Source organism: Balaenoptera musculus, chromosome 17, assembly GCF_009873245.2.
Source record: "Balaenoptera musculus isolate JJ_BM4_2016_0621 chromosome 17, mBalMus1.pri.v3, whole genome shotgun sequence".
In the NCBI taxonomy this organism is placed as follows: Eukaryota; Metazoa; Chordata; class Mammalia; order Artiodactyla; family Balaenopteridae; genus Balaenoptera; species Balaenoptera musculus.
In genome coordinates, this window is record NC_045801.1 from 2,775,279 (window position 1) to 2,798,731 (window position 23,453).

The window sequence follows — 23,453 nt, forward strand, 5'->3', positions numbered from 1 at the left end:
TACTCTAAACGTGTGGATATGTACACATGCAGAAATCATACGTATTATACGGATACAGAGGCAACACATGTGAAGAGAGACACCAATTGTTTATATTGGCAACTAGGAGAACAGGGAATATATGTATGTTCTTTTTCAGGTTCTTTTCCATTATAGGTTATTGCAAGATATTGAATACAGTTCCCAGTGCTATACAGTAGGTTCTTGTTGTTTATTTTATATACAGTAGTATATATCTGTTAATCTCAAACTCCTAATTTATCCCTTCCCCCTTTCCCCTTTGGTAAACTTAAGTTTGTTTTCTGTGCCTGTGAGTCTATTTCTGTTTTGTTAATAAGTTCATTTGTATCTTTTTTTTTTTTAGATTCCACATATAAGTGATATCATACATATATATTTCTCAGTCTGACTTACTTCACTTAGTAGGATAATCTCTAGGTCCATCCAATTACAGTTTGTATTTAACGTTTTATTTGATAGAACCTTTGGAATAGAAATAAAATAACAGAAACAAAATGATTCTTTTTTTTTTTTTAAATGATTCTTTTATAAACATACATGAAACTATTAATTTTTTATTGTTTACATTGACTTTAAGGTATACTTTTTTGGTGAAAGCATATTCCACTGTGTGGCTTTGAATGCAATCACGTTTTACTTTTTAATCTTTTACACCAGTGCTGCTGATGGCGTGGTGTGTGGAACCACAGCTGGCCCGCACACTGTTACCAGTTCACGGGGAGATAAGTACAGGAATTAAGAGTTTTAGAGGCTCTCAAAGCAATTTGACAGAGCTGTTTTATGTTCTTTGAATCTAATAATAAAAAATTAGGGCTTAAAAAAGAAAATTAGGGCATGAATTTTGTATGTCATGGCTTTTTAAAAATTTCACTTATTTCTAATAATTTATTTATTTTTGTTGCACGTATCAGCCCACAATGGACTGGAAGAAAAAAGAGCTGGTCTCACCCTACAGGTAGTTTGGGAAGCGCTGCTCCGTATCACTGAGAATTAGTACAAGTCAAGGTCGTGATGGAAATGGAAAATATGAGAATGGAGCTCAGAAAAGGGAAAAAAAAAAAGCTGAGAAGATGAAAGACATGAGAAATCTCCAAAATGGCAGTTTGCTTAAATTTTAGAAACTGCAAATGAGGAAAGCAAGCAGACCTCTGTGCCCAGCATGACCCCCACAGAATCTGCAAAGAGGACACTGCTTTGAGGAGGGTTTACTGCTGATCAAAGCAACGAAAATGATCAAGAAAGTGATTTTCGGCAATTCCATAACTAGAACAGGTCTGATGGAGACCCTTCAGCTGTGGGGTCTTCTCTAAATGAGGCTGTACTGACCAACCACTGACTGCAGAGAGAAGGCTTGTGGGCCTCACTTGGACTCACCCTGGTTGCCCTTGTGTCGGGCATAAGGACACACAGCCTTAGGAGGCAAAGAAGCTCAGTGGATGAGAACACAACTTCGTTCGGAGCCACACAAGCTCATTTGAATCCTGCCTCTGCTGCTTACTTGCTGGGTAGACTTGAGCTGGGTAGCCATCACTTTCTGGCCTCAGTTTACCCATCTGTAAAATGCACTTAATAGGATTTATCCAAGGTGGCTGTGAAAATTAAATGAGATAATAGTTTGGGGCAGAATTTCCCAGGAAACGCGGCCCTTTTCCTCTCTGGAGGCTGGTGCAGGGGCAGCAGCAGGTGCAGGGTACATGGGAGCCCTGGATGGACTCTGATTTGAGCCCTAGCTGCAAGTTCCAGACCAAAGGGGTATCTCAGGTCAGGAGGGGTGCGGGGGGTGTCCCCGGCCTGGACCTGTTCAGCGCCGTACAGGGGAAGGGTGTTCCTCCTGTGTGTGTGTGTGCAGGGTGTGTGTGTGTGTGTGTGTGTGTGCGCACGCGCATGTGTGTGGGGGGGGCTGGGGGTTGGGAAGTGACCATGGGGCCCAGACCAGGAGCAGAATCCCTGGGACAGCCCCACAGGTGCAATCCTGTGCCCACTGCTTGTGGCAGGGTCCACTCACTTCCACTCATGGGGGAGGCTGGGGGGCACAGAGTGGAGGTGGGGCCTGGAAGAGGTCCAGCTCGCGCTCTGTGTATCGGAGGGACCTGGAACACCCTGGTGGGGTCTGGGGGGATGATCTGTGTGAGCTGGAGGGGCTGGGGCACCCTTAGCTTCCGCTGGGGATGCTCCTCCCACCTGGGGTGAATTGCTCCCACGTTCCCACAGGAGAGACGTGCCCATTGCAGGTCCTGCTGGTGGGCGTGACCCACCTTTGTAGGCGTTAGTAGCCCCACATCCCTGCATCCCTGCATCAAGTTCCATGGAAAGTGAAATTTCAAGCATGTAGTAAAACCTGCAGAAACTGTCTAGTTTTCCTGTGAGCCCAGAATGTTCCCTCCCAGGAAAGCTGCACACTGTGGTTGTGGCCCATCTGGTCTTTAGTTGGGCCAGAACGTGAAGGAGGAACTCTGTCTTCTGATCACTCGTACCGTCCCTCCCTTGGCCTGCTTCCCCTTTGGGCATCTTCCCTCGGGGAAGCCCCTGACCCCTTCCCTTCTGCTCTTGCAGTCGCCCCCCCCTTCCCCCCATTTTACAGATGAAGGGGTTGAGGCTCAGAGGCTGAGTGGCTGCTTAGGGCCACTGGGCTGTCCTGTGCGGGAGCTGGGATTTGAACCTAGGTCTCCCGGCCTCCTTTCTCATTCCCCTGCTCCTGCTCACTGGTCCCTGTGTAGTCTCTGATTCTTAACACTCGAGGGCCAGCAACCCCGGTGATGTGTCAGGCCCATAGCTCCCTGGGGCACATCTTACTGGACCTAGAGGTGGCCTGGGCACCTGTCTCTTGGGTCCCACTTTCTCTCACTGCAGCTTCTCTAGGCAGATGGCAGACTGGTCAGTGGCACAATGTGGGCAGTGACCTGGGCTTCGGTCATCAGCTTCTGTGCCCTCATTACTGTGCATCCACCCCCCGCCTTAAATGTGTGTTTCTGCTTCCCCACGTGAGCAAGTCCCTCCTGGTGGCAAGCCCTCTCCAGGTGAGGTAGGCGAGGGGCTCTTCAAGGGGGACCTGCTCTGAGGGTTGGTACAGCTGCTTTGCCAACACACAGGAAGCCCTTCCTGAAAGCTTCCCACGCAAGGTCAGCGCTCGGCCCATCTGGTGCAGCACAGGAAGGGAGAGCCAAATGGTGTTCTGTGTTTTGTTTTTTGTACGGGGCCTGAGTGCAGCAGAGGCTCACGGGGAGAGGGAGGAGCACAGGCTTTGCAGCTGGACAGATTGTGGCTTTAAATTCCAGTCTTGTTGTCTGTCTCATTGTTTTGTTTTTTCTGAGTCACGGTTTTCACATCAATAAAATGGGGACGATGATCACAGTGTATATGGGGCAGGGCTGTTATGAGGTTGAGAGACAGTGTCTAAAGGATCTGACCCACAGAGCCCGAGTACAATCAGCCTTCAGTAGCACTATGCTCTGGGTGGTCCTTTGAGTATGCCCTCCATGATCAAGATGATTAGTGATCTGTACAGTAATGCTGCAGCTAATCAAGAACTTACTGAGGGTATACTTTGCCAAGCACCTGCTGAGTGTTTTACAGGATGGTCCATTTCTCCCATCCTCTATAAGTCCCATTTTACAGATGAGGAATGAATCTCAGCGACATTATGCGACCCTCCCCATCATCATCAGATGCTGGTGAACAGCTGCACTTGAGTCTCAGTCGGCTCATCATTCCTCCATCTCCAGAGGCTGAGCACTTAAGGCACCACAGGTATGCTCCAGGGATAAGCAGGTTGTTAGACAATGCGCTCCTCACCTTTTACCTTTCTCCTTTGTATCTGTTGCCCTTCTCATTTGCATCACTTCTTCCTCTCGCCCTTTTCCCTACTTTCTTCCTCTCGCCTTTCCCTACTTTCTTCCTCTCGCCCTTTCCCTACTTTCTTCCTCTATTAAGCTAAAGAATAATCAAATCTGCCCTTCAGGAGCATCAAGTTTAAACATAACATGGTAAAGTTGAGGAAACAAAGTATCAGTTATCTATGGCTGTGTAACAAACTACCCCAAAATGAGAGGCTTACAACCACAAGCTTTTATTTTATTTGTTCATAACTCTCTGGTTTGGCAGTTTGGGCTGCGTCCAGCTAGACAGTTCTGCTGGTCTCTCTGGGTCTCAGGTGGCTGCAGTTAGCGGAAAGCTTGACTGGGGCTGGGTGGTCCAGTGCAGCCTCACTCACCTGCCTGGCGGTTGGCAGCCTGTTGGCCAGGGTGCCTCAGTGGCCACTCGCTAGGCTAGCTTGGGCTTGTTTAAGAGGGTGGAAACTGCATGGCCTCTTGAGGTTTCAGCTCAGAAGTTGTACATCACTTGAGACACATTTTATTGGTCAAAGCAAGTTACAAGATCTGTCCAAATATGTCGGGTGAAAAAGTAGATTCCATCTCTTGTTGGGAGGAGTGTCAAAGACTTGGTGCCCGTTTTTAGCCTACCACACTAAGCACAGTTCCCTCCCCCAAAGATATCCTTAATATAACCCCTTTTGTTCCTTCACTCCTCTCCCCTGACTCCCATTCCCTCCTTATACTTTCAGTAATAATTCCTTACTTCACATCACCCAAAGCTTCATTTACTCACTCAACAAATATTTTATTATGTGCCAGGGACCCCGAAGTGAACAAAACAAAGTTCCTGCTCTAGTGAGTCTAATGTTCTAGTGGAGGGAGCAGACAATGCAGAAATAAAGAAGCACAGTGTAGGGCTATGGTGGACAATGGGTGCTTTGGACAACAACAGAGCAGATGAGGGGGTGGGGAGTGTGTGTGAAAGGGTGGAGGGTAGTCGGTGGTTCCTATTACATACAGAGCGATCAGCTGACATCTAATGAGGTGACATCTGAGCCTGAAGGAAGTGAGGGAGTAAGAAGGTCCAAGCAGAGGGAGAGATTTCCAGGTAGAGCAAACAGCCATTGCAAAGGCCCTGGGGCTGACATTGAGAGACACAATTCCTTACAGTCTTAAATGTAGTTTAAAAACACCAGCCGTAGGGCTTCCCTGGTGGCGCAGTGGTTGAGAATCTGCCTGCCAATGCAGGGGACACGGGTTCGAGCCCTGATCCGGGAAGATCCTACATGCCGCGGAGCAACGAGGCCCGTGAGCCACAATTACTGAGCCTGCGCGTCTGGAGCCTGTGCTCCGCAACAAGAGAGGCCGCGACAGTGAGAGGCCCGCGCACCGCGATGAAGAGTGGCCCCCGCTTGCCGCAACTGGAGAAAGCCCTCGCACAGAAACGGAGACCCAACACAGCCAAAAATAAATAAAAAATAAAAATAAAGGAATTCCTTAAAAAAAAAAAAAAAAAAAACACCAGCCGTATGTATTTCATGAAAGAATAATAAAAGAAAATATTTAAAAATGGTAAAACTCTTGCTAAGCGAAAGCACTTTATTTTACTGGATTCTGTTATAATCGATTATAGCTCCTGAGAAGGGAACGGAGGGTCACCTCTCTGAGCTTCAGGGAGTTCACCTTTCAAAAGGAGAACTATGTGCTTATCCTGCCTCTCGCCTTGTGGTGAGGATCAAAGTGACACCATGAAAAATGAAAGTTGCTCTGCTTCTGGTTTCATTTCCTACCGCAAGGTTGCCCGTGATTTTTTTTTTTTTTTAAACGCAAATCAGGTATCACTTTCGCTTAAAACCCTCAAAGGCTCACTGCTGCCTAAAGAATAAGTGCCAGGCACCTGAGCACGACTTCAGAGGGCCCTGGCCGTCTCATTTTTTACCCAGATCCCCCCCCCCCCCCGCCCCCGCCACAAACCCATGCTGCAGTCAAAACCGGCTCTCATCTCAGCCGCTCTCTGCCTGGGACCCTCTGGGATCCTCCTCTCCCTTCTCAAGCCTCAGCACCTAGGGGACCGGCGCCTTGGTGGTTAATGTACCCAGATCAGTGCCCCGCTGGCGCTCAGGTAGATAATGTGTCCACCTCTAAGCCGTTATAAAGCTCTTTCCAGACCATCTTCTAAGATCAAATCTTGGTACCGCCCAGCACTAGCTAGCTATGATGCCTCTGAACAAATCCCTGAGCCTGCTTCCCTATCTGCAGAGGGGTCCGGGACACCCCTTAGGTGGGCCTGGAGAGGACACTGGCCGGCGCGGGCACACACCGGGTCCGGACATCCGTGCTTCCGACTCTGGGGCGGGGCTGTAAGGCGGCTGACCGGGGTGGGGTGGGGGGCCTCCAGAGGAGCAGGGTCTGGGGCTCGGGGCAGCGAAGGGGTTGCGAGGCTTCCCCGTAGTCCGTCCAACTCCGCCGGCCCAGAGTGCGGCCGGAGGAGCCCCGGGACGTCCGCTCGGCGGGGCGCCACTCCCGCCCCCGGGCAGAGCTTCCCCGAGGCCGCGCTCGGGGCCGCAGCCACGCCCCCGCGCTGACCCCCCCCGTCCGCCCGCAGCCCGGGCCTGACGTCCCGGGTACAATCCCGGGAGCAGAGCCTGGCGGCGTGGTGGGCATGCGCGGGCCGCGGTGCGCGGCGCGCATGCCCGGTGCTCCCGGGAGGCGGAAGCTCGGAACGGGGACGCGGCCGGGCGCGCGCAGCGGAGGGAGGCGCGCGCCTCAGGAGGCCGCCGCGCACGCGCGGCCCGCGCCGACGCAGCACGGCCCCGAGGGCGCGAGCCCGCCGCCGCCGCCGGCCGGGACTGCTGTGCGCCCGCGGCGTGAGGCGTGGAGGGAGCGCGGCCCATCAGCCGCGGCGCCGCCCGGTCGTCGTCTGCCTTCGCCTCCCGGCGCCAGCGCGGTCCGAGTGAGTGCGGGGCCGGGGCCGGGGCCGGGGCGCGGGCAGGCGGGCGGGCCGACTCCCGGAGCTGCTTGTTGGCAGGGCCGCGGCCCGAGGGTGGAGGGCCGAGCGGGACCGGACCGGCCAGTCCCGGCGGCGGATGCGGCGGGGACCGGCCCCTCCCGCGCCGGCCGCGGCCCCGGGAGGCCGGGGACGTGGGGAGGCCGGGGGCCCGAGGAGGCCGGCGGCTTGGGGGCGGGGGGCGCTTGGAGGCCGAGGGGTTCGAGGCTGGGAGAGTCTGAGGGTCTCGAGGCCGGGGGATGTGGGGAGGCCGGGGGCTCCGGGAAGCAGGGGGCCTTGGGGGATGCGAGGAGGCCGGGGACTCAGGGAGGCTGGGGTCTCGGGGGACGCTGGGAGGCCGGGGAGCTCAGGGAAGATGGGGAGGCCGGGGGATTCGTGGCTCGGAGAGTCCGAAGGTCTGGAGCCCGGGGCCTCGGGGAGGCCGCCGGCCTCTGCCGGGGCGGGCCGAGTGCCTCCAAAACAAAAGGGGAGAGAGAGGAGGGGAGGGGAAGAGGGTAATCCGCGGGGCCGCCGGGGGATCGGCCGGCCCTGCGGGGCAGGGGAAGGGTGGGCCTCGAGCCCGCGTGCGGGGCGGCGGGGCGGCTGCGTCCCCCGCGGCCGGCGCTCAAGTTTTGTGCAGCCCGGAGGCTTTCTCGGCGGCAGCCCTGAAGACCTGGCAGGATTCGTTGCGCTTCCCAAGTTTCCTCCTCTTCTCGCCCCAGCCCCCAACTCCGCGGCGGCCCGCCGAGCAAGCTGGAAGCACTCTGGGTCCTTTCCTGGCACCCCATTCTTCTCAAGGAGTGTGTGTGTGGGTGTGTGGTGTGTGTGTGTGTGTAGGGTGTGTGTGTGTGTACGCTGTTACTTGGTTTTCTTTGATTGCCGGATTTTGTAGCTTAATGCACTAAGGGTAAAGGTTTTTGTTTTTGCCATTTCAACAGTGTCTTATTCTTGCTTAGTTAGCCTGCAGCTGGGTTTTTGGCAGTGAGACTAAGAGAATAGTAATATTGTGGTATTCATGGGAACTGGTTGAAATACGGTCAAGTTGAAGGCGATGTAAGAGTTTGGGGGTCTGTACTTAAGACGACCATCATTGGGATTCATACTTAGGATGTAAACATCTTCGTGGTTGGAAAAACAGGCCATTACTGTTCGAAATGCAATACCAGAGCCTCACCTTGAATACTTTATTTGTAAAACGGGTAATGAAAATAGTCTCTTCATTGAAATGACACAGCCAAACCCTCAGGTTAGTTGTCCTGTCTTTGACAACCTCTGAAAAGTGGGAGGAAAGTATGTGGATGAAGTGATTAAAGATTCACAATAAATTAGCATTCAGCGTACTTTGTTGAGGTACAGTGTAGATAATATTTTGGTCCAGTTGTACTATTGAGTTAATGTTTAAAACCCTGTAGTATTTAAACACATGAAACTTTTAAAGGAAGTTTGTGTTTCAACTTTCAACTCATAAAGACAGTATGTCTTAGTATCTTTATGAGTATATTGTTTTATATTTTTGGCTACTGTTGGAGGGGAAAAACTAGTTGAACTTACCATTAGTCTCTTCTGAACACTTGTGTACTAACTGCTGCTGAAACAGCAAGATCAAATATTATAGATTCTCCTCTGAAGAATTTCTTTCAGGTCATTATCAAATAACCCAGTTTAATAATGAGCACTGGAAAATATTGTTTAAAACACATGTTCCCTTGTAAACGCGGCCCCATAAGGCTTCATGAAAGGACTGAATAGAAGGACTCTACATCATTCAGAGGTGATGCATTGAGAAGCAAGTGCTTGGCTAAATAAAGACATTGAATCCGAAACTTAGTACTTAGGATGTGGGGCAAAGAATGCTGGGACTCCTGCAGGAGACCGTCTGAGGCTGTCTGTCATGGAAAGTGAGTAGTAAGTGTTAGATCCACTAGTGCAGCGGTCGCCAAGTGTCTGGGGAAAGCGGGAGTTAGTGATGGCAGTAAGGATCATTAAAACGTCTTTAGCTAAACTCTTCTCTGTAACACTCCATGCCCTTTGTTGGAAAGTACAGAAATTAATGTTCCAATTCTAAAAGCTGGGTTCTTGAGCTAGATAACTTCTCTTACTAGAAAGTTGGAGAAATTGTCTAAATAACAAAAGTGTATCGTTAAAGCGTTTCCTTTAAGAAAAAATACTGATGAGCTCCCTCAGAAGAAATTATTGTTATATTTTGTATATACATATATAGTCTACGGTGTTATAAAGTGTTATGTGTAGCAAAAGATAATTTTGAAAATTACTATCTTTGCATGTTATTTTGAGTTATAGTGAGGTGGAATCTTAGTTCATATCTCTAAAGGTTTTATGGAAACCTTTTTTTCCTATATTTTAATGTGTCTTAATTTTGAGAAAAATAATTAAAAATTGTCTTAAGGGTAACAAAAGATGCAATTCAAATTGTTAATACAATATGTAAATCTTTAATTTTTTAAATTAAACATTTTCAGTTTAGACATTTTTAGATAGAATAAATCTGGTTTTAAATTTCAGTGGCATTAAAAGTTCTGTTACTTTTGATTACTGTAGCTTTATAGTATAGTCTAAAGTCAGGGAGCCTGATTCCTCCAACTCCCCTTTTCTTTCTCAAAATCTCTTTGGCTATTCGGGGTCTTTTGTGTTTCCACACGTTTTTAGATTTTTTTGTTGTTGTTGTTCTAGATCTGCAAAAATGCCATTGGTAAAAAGTTCTGTTATTTTTATCATATTTGTGAACTGAGTTTTTTTTTTTTTTTTTTTTGCTAGTAAATCAGAAAAGTTTAGTTTCTGAAGTACTTTATTTTGCCGTAAAGCTCTAGTTTAAGAACATATTTTCATTAGTTTCCTCTTACTGAAATCCCTTAAATAATTAGAAAAAATTACTGTGGGGATCTTTGAGAATTTTCACTGATGTCTGTATTTAAAATGTTAACTTAAAAAATTTGGGCAGAGTAAATGACCTTACTTGAGTCAATAGTAATGAACTCCAAGAAGTTTATGAATGCAAATAAGCATTCAAATGTTAAGTTGCTTATCAACCTTTAGAAGGATCCTTGGAATGGAGAAGGATGGAGAGCAGCTCCAGCTTGCCTTGGGTGCACCTGTGTTTCTCTAGCTCACCCAGATACATTCAGAAGTTATGGTTTTTTTCCTTCTTTTCTGTAAAACAGTGTTTAGTAGTGGATTATTTGAGCCCTTTATTGCTTTTTCTCTCTACTGACATTTTGGCAGGGTTCTTTTTTCTTCTTCATTTCATGACTACCAAAAGGCAACCCAGTGCAAGAGAAATGAAATTCATATGTACCAGTTTCTGGCATTAATTTCTAGGAATTGTGCTAAATCTTATCATTCAGAACTGCACAAATGTGTTTCTGATTGTAAATCAGCAGAGGAACCCCCTCTGTTTCTATCTGTAACAGTTGTATTGTTTTTTACTAGGCTCTGTGATGGAAATGAAATTCAGATACACATATATAGTTAAACTTTCAGCTTAAATGGAATTTTTAGCAAAACTCTTTTTTTTTTTTTTTTGCAAAACTCTTAATTATAGTCTGATTTGCGTAAATAGTAAGGAAGTGATTTATAGACATAGCAGGAAATAAACGTTTCCCCCGAGTGGCACTATTCCCACTCTTTAGCAGTTGGAAGCCTCAGAGAAAAATACGAGTAGCATCACCACAAAGTTTACCTATTTTTAAGGACACGAAGGTGTTTCCTTACAAACTGAGTATTTAATTAAAATAATCCTACCTAAATCTTATTTATGTACATTGCTATTTACTATAAACTCATTTTTCACATCAAGAAGAATGACTGAAGTTACACATTTGAATATTTTCCAGTGGTAGGGGAAGAACATTACTGGGTACCTGTGTGGGTGCCCTGTGCTGTTGGTAGGTGTTGTTACCTTTTTACAGATGAATTAAATGTGGGAGAGTCTCTATCCTGTAAGTTGCATTTGTTAAACACCATGTGCCAGGCCTGAGCTGGGTGCCATAGTGCTTTATCTCCTTTATTACTCGCTAGAACTACTGAGTTGTACTGCTGTCTGTATCCTCCTTTTGTAGATGAAACCCTGGAAGCATCGAGTTAGAGTAGCTCGCCCGGGTCCTCAGCCCACAGTGGTGGATGGCTTGGACAGACCCGAGGGACTCTGCAGTGCCAGCTCCTAACAGCCTGCCTGCGGCCTCCCTGGCTGGAAAAGCAGCAGTCTGTAAAATCTTAATCCAGTCTTCTGCAGTAGGAATAAATAGTATGCTAGTGTAATGACCATGTCTGGGAAAGTTTAGATAATTGTATTTTCTATTTGAATCTAACACTTTCAGATCATGAAGTTCTGACCTGGCCAACATAGTATAGGTAAACATTTTAGTTAATATACCAAAATTGTTTAATTATTTGAAATTAATTTAGAATTAGGTAAAGTGTATAATGCATGATGCAGTGATTGATACTTCTTATTTGTCAAGATGTGCTTTAATAACCTCCACATTTACAGTTTTTTCATTGGTGACTTTTTTGGGGGGTTGATGTTTGAAGACAGTTTTGTGGGAAGCAAGGAGTATGTAAGGGAAAAACAAATTGCACATTTCTCACACAGGTATAAGCCCCTTGTAGTAATCCTAATATTTACAACCTCTGATACATTGTTGCTCTATAAATGTTTCTGAAGTGAATGTGCTCATTCTCACCAACTTAGAATTTTCCATTCTGCTTTTTTTTTTTTTTCATTCTGCTTTTTTTTAAATATATTTTTAAAATTAATTAATTTATTTTTGGCTGCATTGGGTCTTTGTTGCTGCATGCGGGCTTTTCTCTAGTTGCGGTAAGCGGGGGCTACTCTTCACTGTGGTGCGCGGGCTTATTGCTGTGGCTTCTCTTGTTGCGGAGCACGGGCTCTAGGCACATGGGGTTCAGTAGTTGTGGCACGCAGGCTCAATAGTTGTGGTGCACAGACTTAGTTGCTCCGTGGCATGTGGGATCTTACTGGACCAGAACTCGAACCTGTGTCTCCTGCATTGGCAGGCGGATTCTTAACCACTGTGCCACCAGGGAAGCCCCATTCTCCTTTTAAGAGTCGGCATATACTCTGCTCCTTTATTTGGGGCCAGTGAACCAAAACCAAGGCTTAGAAGAACCTAAACAGTCGTGTCTGTGGGCTGTGTGTGCCTAGGCTCTCCCTTCTGCCCCCATATTCTGTATTGAAAGTAGTCGAAGGTGCTCGTCATGTCTACTGGTGACCAAAGCACCATGCATTTGTCTTTACTGGCCTAAAGGAAGACCTTAAATGATTTTACACATTACATATTTTTAGTGGCTTGTGTGTCTTCTCATGAGAATTTAAGCACCACGAGGGCAGAAACTTTGTTTTACACACTTTTCCATCTTCAGTACCTGACACAATATTTATTGAGTAGAAGAACCCAGGCTTATTAATTATTGGACAACAGCTATTACATCAGTTAGCTGTCTGCTGTTTTGTTTGCCTTGGTAAAGGACCTCACTTTAAAACCACATAGGACTTGATACCAGGGAAGAATTGGATTATCGTGTTTTCACCTTTGTCTGCTTTATTTTAGATTGCCGCTGTCATCAGACTTGGGCCAGGGAAACAATACTGCTCTGCCCCTTTACAGTTTTGTTCTTTTTTTCTAGAAACTGATCCTGTATTAATTGATCTTGTGTTCTTTAGGACTCATCCTGAGTTCTGCAGACATAGAAAATTGCTCAAGGTGACACAAAATGAGCGGGACTTGTAAAAGCTCCTTCATTACTGGTCCAGAAGCTCTAACGTGTCCTTTACTAATCAGCTGGATTCACTGGCTGCTTTACAAGAGTTTTCCATTATGCCCTGAAACCATTTTAAAAAACCCATTTTCGTATTGCTGCCGTGCCAATTACCTATACAACATGCCAGCTTTCCCTTGCTGTGACAGGTCACTTACCTTTACTTGGGGGAAAGTCAACATTTGGGTAAAAAAGAGCAGTTTGTTCTTCCTCAGCGAGTTCCCCCTTAGTCTTGCTGTACGGTGTGGGGAAACAGGCACTCTCACAGAGACCAGGAAGCTTCAGGTTGTTGAATTGGTTCTCAAAGTAGCCACAGGTTAGAAGTGCAAATGCTCCTGCCTGGCTTCTGACCTACTGAATCTGACTCTGGGGGCGGGGCCAGTGGTCAGTTTCAACTTGCTGTCAGGAGCTTTTGATGCATGCTAATGTTTGTGAACCACTGCTTTAGAGTGTTTTAAAAGAAACGCCAGTTGTAGCAGGCAGACATCAGTCATAAATGGCAGAGGTATGTGTATGGTCTCTTTTTGACCACTTAGATTTGCTAATGAGGTTGCCTTCATGTCAGGACTCTTAAATATGTTTCTAAGGGTTTTTAGAGTCTTGAGAAGACCTCACAACTCCTTTCATTTAGTAGAGATTTTGAATGTTTTCTGCTGAGACCACTTAATTATTTTGAATCTTGGTGTGGATTTTAAATGAACACTCTTATGTTGAAGTGGCAGTTTGTGTGGCTCCTGGACTTGTGGCTTTTGGCAAATAACAGGAGAGTGTGTACATGTGAGTGCTTAAGACACGTTCCCTGGTGGTTTTGTTTTGATGCTGAAAAATTGGCTAGCTTTATACTAGAGTCAAGGTGATTGCCAAGTCTTGGGGTGACTAATGAAGTAGCATTGTGTGAATTGATTCTATGCCTAGCATTACATTCATATCTAAATTTAATGAATTTTGTTTTGCCTTTTGTCCTTTCCTTTTTTTCCTAAGAAGGTGGCTAATTAAAAGTTAGTGTACCAAATGGGATTGGTGATGTGCCTTGTGCAGAATTAGATGCATCTGTTGGTAAACAGACTATTATACGCTGAGGGACAAGGATTCTGTATTATCTTTTCCTCATGCTGCCATAGTAGATGGTCAGTCAGTGATTGATGATTGAAGAAGAATCTCTCCTGCTGAGGTCCTGGAATTACAGAGACTAAAGCGAATGACGCTGTTGTGGGCCTTCTGTGGTAAGGGATCTTTTAAGTGTGTGAAAGTTGTTACGAAGGTAGAGAAGAAGAACTGTCAAAGGCAGAGGGAATTAAGTGTAATGTGATCTCAAAACAGTGAGAAGGTTCTTTCCGTGTGAATTTTCTCCACCCCCCCACCCCCCAACCACGGTCAAGCTTTCAGTTAACTGTGCAGCTGCATGAAGGAAAAAATAATAGAAATGAGCTGGTGGAAAGAGCTATTTGGAACAATTTCTTTCTCCTTAAAATTGGTCAAGTGAAATTAAAGTTCTCATTAATGTGACTCCCATTAAATGTATAGCTGTCTGCCCAGTATTCGTGGGGGATTGGTTCCAGGACCCTCCTCAGATACCAAGTTCCTTGGATGCTCAAGTCTCTTACCTAAAATGACGTAGTATTTACATACATACATTTAAATGCACACCCTCCTGTATACTTTAAATCGTCTCTAGATTACTTATAATACCTAACACAGTGTAATGCTATGTAAATAATTGCCAGTGTGGCAAGTTCAAGTTTTGCTATTTGGAACTTTCTGGGATTTTTCCCCAATATTTTGAGCCTCGAATGCGGAACCTGAAGATGCGGAGGGCAAGTGCATTTGAGTGTGCCTGGCGCCCAGAGCAGCTTCTCAGTGGATGTCAGTGGATGGTTCTCCTGGGACCGCCCCCCCCCTCCCCCAACCATCAGGCTGCATCCCCTGAGCAGCCTTCTCTCTGATTACAGCTTCAGCTTATCCCCGTCTGTCTCTGTTCCCCTGTCAGTCTCCCCTCCCAGCGCCTTGGGGTCGTTTCTGTAGTATTATTACCACCTTGTGGTTTTATTTTATTTTTAAAAAATTTTGTTTATTTATTTATGGCTGTGTTGGGTCTTCGTTGCCGCGTGCAGGCTATCTCTAGTTGTGGTGAGCGGGGGCTACACTTTGTTGTGGTGTGCGGGCTCCTCATTGCGGTGGCTTCTCTTGTTGTGGAGCACGGGCTCTAGGCGCGCGGGCTTCAGTAGTTGTGGCTCGTGGGCTCTAGAGTGCAGGCTCAGTAGTTGTGGCTCACGAGCTTAGTTGCTCCGCGGCATGTGGGATCTTCCCGGACCAGGGCTCAAACCTGTGTCCCCTGCATTGGCAGGCAGATTCTTAACCACTGCGCCACCAGGGCTGCCCCCGACCCTGTGGTTTTAAATAGCCTTTTCTTGGTTATAATGAGGTTACACATGTTTTTATACATTTACTGGCCGTTTGTATTCACTGGTTTGTGAAGTGCCCATATTTTTCTATTTGTTTTAAAGAAATTTATTTGTAGACTTCTGTATATTCAGAACACAGGTCCTTTGTTGGTTATATATTTTGCCACTGTCTCTTCCTACTTTGTCATGGAGTTTCACTAGCTTGGTGGGTTGTTTTTTTTCTTTTTTGAATGAAGAGAAGTTCTTAAGTTTAATGTAGTGTAGTTTATCAGTCTTTTCCTTTATAGTTGGTGCTTTTTATGTCTTTCCCTACGCTGAGATAATGAACTTAATTCCTGTTATTTTCTAAATGCTTTATGATTTTGCCTTTCCCCTTTAACTTTATAATTCTCTTGGAATTGGTTTTGGTGTGTAGTGTGAAGGAGGGATCCAATTTCGTTAACATGTGGACATCTTAGTTGTCCCAACACCATTTCTTAAAAAGAATAAATGCTCCTTTCCCCCAGTGCTCTGTGGTGACACTTTTGTTGTAAATGAAAGGTCCATATATATGTGTGTGTCTGCTTTGGACTCTATTTGATCCCTCTGGTACTAAGCTGCCTACAGTATTGTAGCTTTATAATAAGTCTTATCTCCTTGTGGACCTCTTCCCAATTGGGTCTCCTTCAAGTGTGCCTTGGCTATCCTCAACCCTTTGCAAATCTGTATATGTTTTAGAATCACTTGGCAACTTCCCAAAAAATTCTTCTGGTGGTTGTTTGGGATGACATTAAATGTATAGATCAATGTGTAGAGAATTGATTCTAGATTTGGGTTATTACAGATAAAATGTATGAATATTTTTCTACGAGTCTTTTTGTGGACCCAGGCTTCTATTTTTCCTGGGGATGGTTGTTTAGGATTGTAATGGCTGGATCATATGGTAGGTGTCTGTATAGCTTTTTTTTTTTTTTAACGTCTTTATTGGAGTATAATTGCTTTACAATGTTGTGTTAGTTTCTGCTGTATAACAAAGTGAATCAGTTCTATGCATACATATATCCCCATATCCCCTCCCTCTTGCGTCTCTCTCCCCCCCTCCCTATCCCACCCCTCTAGGTGGACACACAGCACCGAGCTGGTCTCCCCGTGCTATGCAGCTGCTTCCCACTAGCTATCTGTTTTACATTTGGTAGTGTGTATATATGTCAGTGCTACTCTCTCACTTCGTCCCAGCTTACCCTTACCCCTCCCCCTGTCCTCAAGTCCATTCTCTACGTCTGCATCTTTATTCCTGTCCTGCTCCTAGGTTCGTCAGAACCTTTTTTTCTTTTCTTTAAGATTCCATATATATGTGTTAGCATATGGTATTTGTTTTTCTCTTTCTGACTTACTTCACTCTGTATGACAGACTCTAGGTCCATCCACCTCACTACAAATAACGCAATTTCGTTTCTTTTTATGGCTGAATAATATTCCATTTTATATATGTACCACATCTTCTTTATCCATTCGTCTGTCGATGGACACTTAGATTGCTTCCATGTCCTTTACATGTTGTAAATAGTGCTGCAGTGAACAGTGTGGTACATGACTCTTTTTGAATTTGTGTAGCTTTTTAAGAAAGTGCCAAACTGTGTTCTAAAGTGGCTGTACCATTTTACATTCCTACCAGCAGTGTATGAGAGTTCCAGTTGCTCTGTATCATCGGGGCAACACGATGGTTAGTCTTTTAAGTTTTTGCCATTCTAATAGGTGTGTCATGGTATTTCATTGTGGTTTTAAACTTACATTTCCCAAATGCTTTAATAACACTGAGTATCTTTTATATGTCTACTTGCCGTCTGTATATCTTATTTGGTGTTCAGATCTTTTGCCCATGAAAAAACTTTTTCTTACGGGTGGAATTCTTTATATATTCTGGGTACAGGTCCTTTGTGAGATACTCTCAATGCTTTCCTCCCATGCTGTGGCTTGTTTTTTTGCATTCTCTTAACAGTGGCTTGAAGAGCAGAAGTTATAAATTTTGATAATGTCCCATTTATCAATTTGTTGTTTTATGGATTGTGTGGTTTTTTGGTGTCATATTTAAGAAATCGTTGCCTAACCTAGGTCACAAAGATTTTCTCCTGTTTCCTGTCCCCTCCCCCCCCCCCACTAGAATATTTATAGTTTTAGGTTTTACATTTAGGTCTGTGATTGATTTTGAGATAATTTTTGTTTGTGGTGTGGGATATGGGTCCACATTACTTGGAGGACTCTTTCGAGGCCTAGAATGAAGGTAACTCCCTCCAGAGAGCATTTGTTTCTGCTTCAGCCAGTCTGGGACCACCTTAAACCAAGTCCAAGGTTTGAGGTTTTCTGGACCACACAGAGCTGTCATTCTCTTGGTGAGCTGATTCACTTCTGGCTCACTCTCATCCTGAGCTGTGTAGCTTTTGAGCTCCTGCTTAGGGAGGTAGGGTTAGACACTTTGGGGGGCCTGGCTTTGATTCCTGTCCCTCTTTCCCTGCACTGTTGTGAAAAGGAAAGTCAAAAATTCAGAATTGGCAAATGACTTCCGTGCAGAGGTGGTTCTGTTCTCTGCTTTGCTTTTCTCTCTGGGTTCCTGATTTCACTTTAATTTTGGTATTTCCTTCTTGTCCTGCGGTCATTTTCTGGTTGCTTTTAAGATTTTTAAAGTATTTTATCTGTCTTTTTAAGCCTTTTTCAGGCGAGGGTTGGGACTGAACAACATAGCCTGCAGTAGGAGCCAAGGAAAGTTCTTTTTCATTTCACTCCAGTGTCTGGAGTCTAAACATGGACCCGCCGTTTGCCTGTAGTAGCCGCTAGCCACGCGTTTAAAATTAAAATGGAATCAGATTTAAAGTTCTGTCCAACAGCCAGGCTAGCCCCATTTCTAGGGCTCAGTACCCACATGTGACTAGCGGCTCCCCCTCGGACAGTGCAGATGGGGAGAAGGTTTTCACGGTTGCAGGAAGTTCTGCTGGGCAGCGCTGGCTGGACCGAGAGCCTCTGCGGGGAGAGCTTCTGTGGGGAGAGCTTCTGCGGGGCCTCGCGGCGGCGGGTCTGCCCCGGAGAACCGCTAACAGAGCTGCCCTTGCGCTTAAGGTTGGCCGTTTTCTGGAATCTGCCTGCAGCCAAACATGGCTGAGCCCCTTAAGGCTTCTGGGGAAGGCTCTCCATGAGGTGGGTGTGGGTCGCAGGCTGTGGCTGTCAGGGTGCGGATGGGGAGGGCAGGCTGTGGGGCGCTCACAGATCTGCGGATGGAACTGGATGGAACTGGCGTGGGGAGAACGCTCAGCATGCCGCTGAGCTGAGTCCCTGCCCCCGAGCGGGTCGTAGTCCAGCGGGCCGGGCAGCGGCAGTGCCGTGTGTAGCAGGTGCTGGGCAGAGCTGCGGGGGGCTGCAGGACGCTGCCACCCCATCCCCAGGGGTCAGCAGAAGGAGCCTGGTGGGGAGGGGGAGGAGGAGAGTGCTCTAGGTGGAAGGAAAGCACAGGCAGAGCTACATGTTGGTGGGAACGTGCAGAGATTGGTTTACTGCACCGTACGTTGGATTCTAGCATCGAGAGAGGTAGCAGAAACCACGGATTAAGAAAATGTCACAAAAGGATATTCCATCCATTCACTGAGTATTCGTTGTGAAATTGGTAGGAGGATTATTAGTGCTGGGCTGTGTCCGGAAGCTCTCTTCGTAGCTCACAGAGCATTAGGATAAGGGCACGTGCTGCAGCAGCCCCCGCTGCCCTTTCTGCTGCAGGGTGCCCCGGATGCTGGGCGCGATTCAAGGAACTGGGGGCATGCAGACTTAGCCCTTGTCTGTAGCCTGCTGCTCTGGGAAGAAGGGTTCAGCTGGCTCAGTAAGTGCAGCCTGGCTGCAGGGGCTCTGTCCGAAGACAGGGTGGTAAGTGGGACTGAGGGTGGGGAGGGGAGAGGTTGGGGCCACAGACATGGGCTGGTCATGTCAGTCCTCTTCGTGGTCACCTGTGGAGTCGCCTGCCAGCCCTCCTCTGCTTCATTTTGGGATCAGAGAGCAAGCAGAAGAGGTGAAAGCTCAGTTTAACTGTACCAGGGTATGTATTTGAACTGATAAACTACCTCAAAATCCAGCGTGTGTGTGCTCTGTATCCGGGCTTCTCAAACTTGAACAGGCACACACATCACCCAGGGATCTCGTTAGGTTTTAGGTTCTAATTCAGTCTGTCTAGGGTGGGGCATCAGATCTTGCATTTCTAGCAGGCTCCCAGGTGGTGCCATGCTGGTGGTCCCTGGGCCCCACTTGGAGTAGCAAGGTACTGGTTTTCAAAGTATGGGTCATAAGGTGACGTTGCCTCACTTAGTTGGAACGTTGAATAACCACTGGCAGTGCAGTGGTGAAGGGCATGGCCTTGGAGTCAGACTCTGACTCTGTGGTCTTGGGCTAGTTTGTTAACTTCTCTAACTCCATTTCCTTGTCCTTTAAATCGGCCAAATAATAGAACCATAGGCTGATGAGAGAACGAGGTGATACGCAGCATGTAAGGCTCAGGTGTTCACTAGTGCGTGACCTTTTGAGATGTTTCACAAAAGGTAATAACTATTAAAAGTAAACATTTACAGTAAAAGTTTGCCAGTTTTCAAAGTTCTCAGTCTTCCCTGCATCATTGCCCATTTTGTAATATTGCAGCTCAAAGAGAATGGGGGTATTTCTTTCACTTACTGCTGTATACACAGAGAACGTAGAGGCACAGCTGATACAGCTTGTTTTCCTGTGGGTGAATGTCCTTTGACTTTCTCAGCTTGTTGCTGTCAGCCTCTTCCTTTCTGCTAGGGTCGGAAGGTGCAGTGCTGTGTCTTCACATAGATTTTGTTTTTTAATTTATTTATTTAATTTATTTATTTTTGGCTGCGTTGGGTCTTCTTTGCTGCGCACGGGCTTTCTCTAGTCGTGGTGAGTGGGGGCTACTTTGTTGCGGTGTGTGGGCTTCTCATTGCGGTGGCTTCTCGTTGCGGAGCACAGGCTCTAGGCGCGCAGGCTTCAGTAGTTTTAGCATGCGGGTTTCAGTAGTTGTAGCACGTGGGCTTCAGTAGTTGTAGCACGCGGGCTCAGTAGTTGTGGCTCGCGGGCTCTAGAGTGCAGAGTCAGCAGTTGTGGCGCACGGGCTTATTTGCTCTGCAGCATGTGGGATCTTCCCGGACCAGGGCTCGAACCCGTGTCTCCTGCATTGGCAGGCGATTCTTAACCACTGTGCCACCAGGGAAGCCCCTCACATAGATTTTTAAATAAGCATTTTTTTTTAAAGTTGCCAGTAGTAAGGGTGATGGAAAGCCATTTTATACAAAGGATTTTTTTTTTTTTAAATTTTATTTATTTATTTATTTATTTATGGCTGTGTTGGGTCTTCGTTTCTGTGCAAGGGCTTTCCCCAGTTGCGGCAAGTGGGGGCCACTCCTCATCGCGGTGCGCGGGCCTCTCACCATCGTGGCCTCTCCTGTTGCGGAGGACAGGCTCCAGACGCGCAGGCTCAGTAGCCGTGGCTCACGGGCTCAGTTGCTCCGCGGCATGTGGGATCCTCCCAGACCAGGGCCCGAACCCGTGTCCCCCGGACTGGCAGGCAGACTCTCAACCACTGCGCCACCAGGGAAGCCCTATACAAAGGATTTTGAAACATGCATAAATGGGAATTGTGTGAGTTTCTATTACATGGGTATTATACTTAATAATTAAAGTTAAAATATGAATCTTCAATTTTATTTTAAAACTTTGTGGAAATTTTCAGACTTATGCAAAAACAGAATGTTGTAATGAACTCTCTCTGTATTCATCACCACCTTTAATGGGCATCATTAATTAATATTAACTCTAATCAGAGATACTGGCTTATATTTAAAAGATGTGAAGGCACTTGCTTTGGGAACATATATGCTAATGTTGGCCAGATATTGTGGCCCTTGCTAAAATGTGACATAACAATTCACGACACATTTCTTTCAGAAGACTGGAAGGGATCAGGTGTAACTGTACAGCTTTTTTAAGTCAGTGATGCACAGAAGCATCTAATAGTCCTAACGAGCTGGATGTTAAGCAAGGCTGTGGTTCTCTCCACAGCCTTGGAAACTGGAGTGGAAAAGTCCTCCCTCCCTCCCTCCCTCCCTCCTCCGTTCCTCCTTCCCTCCCTCCCTCCCTCCCTCCTCTGTTCCTCCTTCCCTCCCTCCCTCCTCCCCTCCCTCCTCCCCTCCCTCCCTCCTTCCCTCCCTCCCTCCTTTCCTTTCTCCTCCCTCCCTCCCTCCCTCCCTCCCTCCCTCCCTCTCTCTTTCCTCCTTCCCTCCCTCCCTCCTCCCCTCCCTCCTCCCTCCCTCCCTCTTCCCTCCCTCCCTCTCTCCTTCCCTCCCTCCCTCCTTTCCCTCCTCCCTCCCTCCCTCCCTTCCTTCCCTCCCTCCCTCCCTCTCTCCCTCCCTCCCTTCCTTCCTCCCCCCCTTTCTTCCTCCCTCCCTCCCTCCTTCCTTCCTTCCTCCATCCTTCCTTCCCTCCCTCCCTTCCTCCCTCCTTCCTTCCCTCCCTCCCTCCCTTTCTGTTTTTCTTGTACTTGAGTCAAAATAAACAGTAGCTTGCTTTGCTTTGCTGTCTTGCTTTAATGCTCCTGATAACAGTACACATCTTGTTTTTTTAAAACTTAGTCATTAGGCTGGAGAAGCAGCATGAAGCTTTAATAGAACAAGGTTCATTAGAGAAATACACTTAGTGTATTAGTCTTTTTCAAAAATGATTTTATTAAACATTGAAGAGATACAGAAGAACATGTGTAAGATGTGTGTAAGGTGTAGATCAAGAGTGCTCTGATCTCCCAGAGGAAGGTACCCGAGTCCGCAGAGGTGAGCTTCCTCGTACTGGCCCAGACAGGACACATTTGGGCTCTGCAGGCCACCTACAGCTTCTGTCCCCAGTACTCAGCCCTGCCATTCTGGCACAGAAGCAGCTGTGGTAAAGGAGTGAGCAGTCTGCGTTCCAGTACAGTCTTATTTCTGGACCCTGAAATTTGAATTTCATGTAATTTCACATGCAACAAAATGTTATTATTCTTTTAATAATTTCTTTAATCATATGCAGTGTAAAAACCTTTCTTAGCTCATGGGCTGTACAGAAACAAGCAATGGGGCCACCCTGGTGTAGAGAAGAATAACGCAAGCCTAGCACCCACGGCCCAGCTGCGGCACTGGAGCATCCCGACTCTGAAGGCCCGCCTGCTGCCCGCCTCCCCCATCGCGAAGCCTGCGTAGCCATCCTCGCCTCTGCCCCCTTAGCTGCAGCCTCCTTCTTCCAGGCCTGATATCATTTGTATTTTACTCACTTTTATTTTCTTTGTCACTTGGCTGTGACAGAAAATCTCAGGGCAAAATGTCTGTTCACTACTGTATCCCCAGCATTTAAAACAGCGGTCACTGAATGCATGTTGCGTTTATCATTTCTTATTTTTGTGTTAGTTTCGTCTGTGTTGAACTTTCTATTAGGGAATCACACTACATGTGACTTGCCTTTTCCCACTCAGCACTGTGATTGAGACCCGTAGGAGGTGCCGGACGTGATCAGTACGTTCACTTTCACTGTTGTGTAACCTGATCTCCAGTTGATGGGCGTTTGGGTGGTTTGCAGCCTTGCTCTTGCAAGCGCTGCTGACACGTCTTTGGCTGCCCACGTGTGTGGATGTGTCCAGCCTGCCCACGTGGGAGTGCGATGCCGGTTCTGGGCTGGCCAGCCTTCAGCTTGACTGCTTACTGCCAGATTGCTTTTAGAGTACCCCTGCCAATTTACATCCCACTCCTGGTTGCCCTGCATCCTTGCTAGTAGTTTATTTTGTCTTTTTTTCAGTTTTACCATTCTGGTGGTTATATAATAATATCTTTTTGTGGCTTTAAATTGAATTTCTCTTATTACTAACTTTGTTGATACTCTTTTAATATATTGGTCATATCTTTTCTCGCTTCTGTGAAGGACCTGTGAAAACATTGACCTAATTTCTTCTTATGTTTTTCTTATTGACTTGCAGGTGTTCTTTCTATGTGTGGATTACTATCCTTTGTCATTATAAGTTGTGAATATTTTCTTCCAGTTTCTGGTTTGTCTTTTTACTTTTGAGGTGTCTTGGAACTAAAGTTCTTAATTTTAATATCGTTGACTTTATCAGTCTTTTTCTTTTTTTAAAAAAAATTAATTTATTTTTGGCTGTGTTGGGTCTTCGTTGCTGCGTGCAGGCTTTCTGTAGTTGAGGCGAGTGGGGGCTACTTTTCATTGCGGTGCGCCGGCTTCTCGCTGCAGTGGCTTCTCTTGTTGCAGAGCACGAGCTCTAGGCACGTGGGCTTCAGTAGTTGTGCCACGTGGGCTCAGTAGTTGTGGCACGCAGGCTGTAGCGCGCAGGCTCAGTAGTTGTGGCGCACGGGCTTAGCTGCTCCGCGGCATGTGGGATCTTCCCGGACCAGG

At 46.7% G+C, this 23,453-nt stretch overlaps 1 protein-coding gene across 6 annotated transcripts in view; it reads left to right on the forward strand.

Moving 5' to 3' along the window:
* Positions 1–6,634: 6,634 nt before the first annotated feature.
* PTK2 (protein tyrosine kinase 2) overlaps positions 6,635–23,453 on the forward strand; it is a 253,830-nt gene continuing 237,011 nt past the window's right edge. For 5 of the 6 annotated variants that reach the window (XM_036830829.1, XM_036830830.1, XM_036830831.1 and 2 more), the window contains exon 1: positions 6,635–6,786. The gene's annotated coding sequence lies outside the window, so the exon portion shown is untranslated. The remainder of the gene's footprint in view (positions 6,787–23,453) is intronic. The other variant, XM_036830835.1, reaches the window with a different exon arrangement.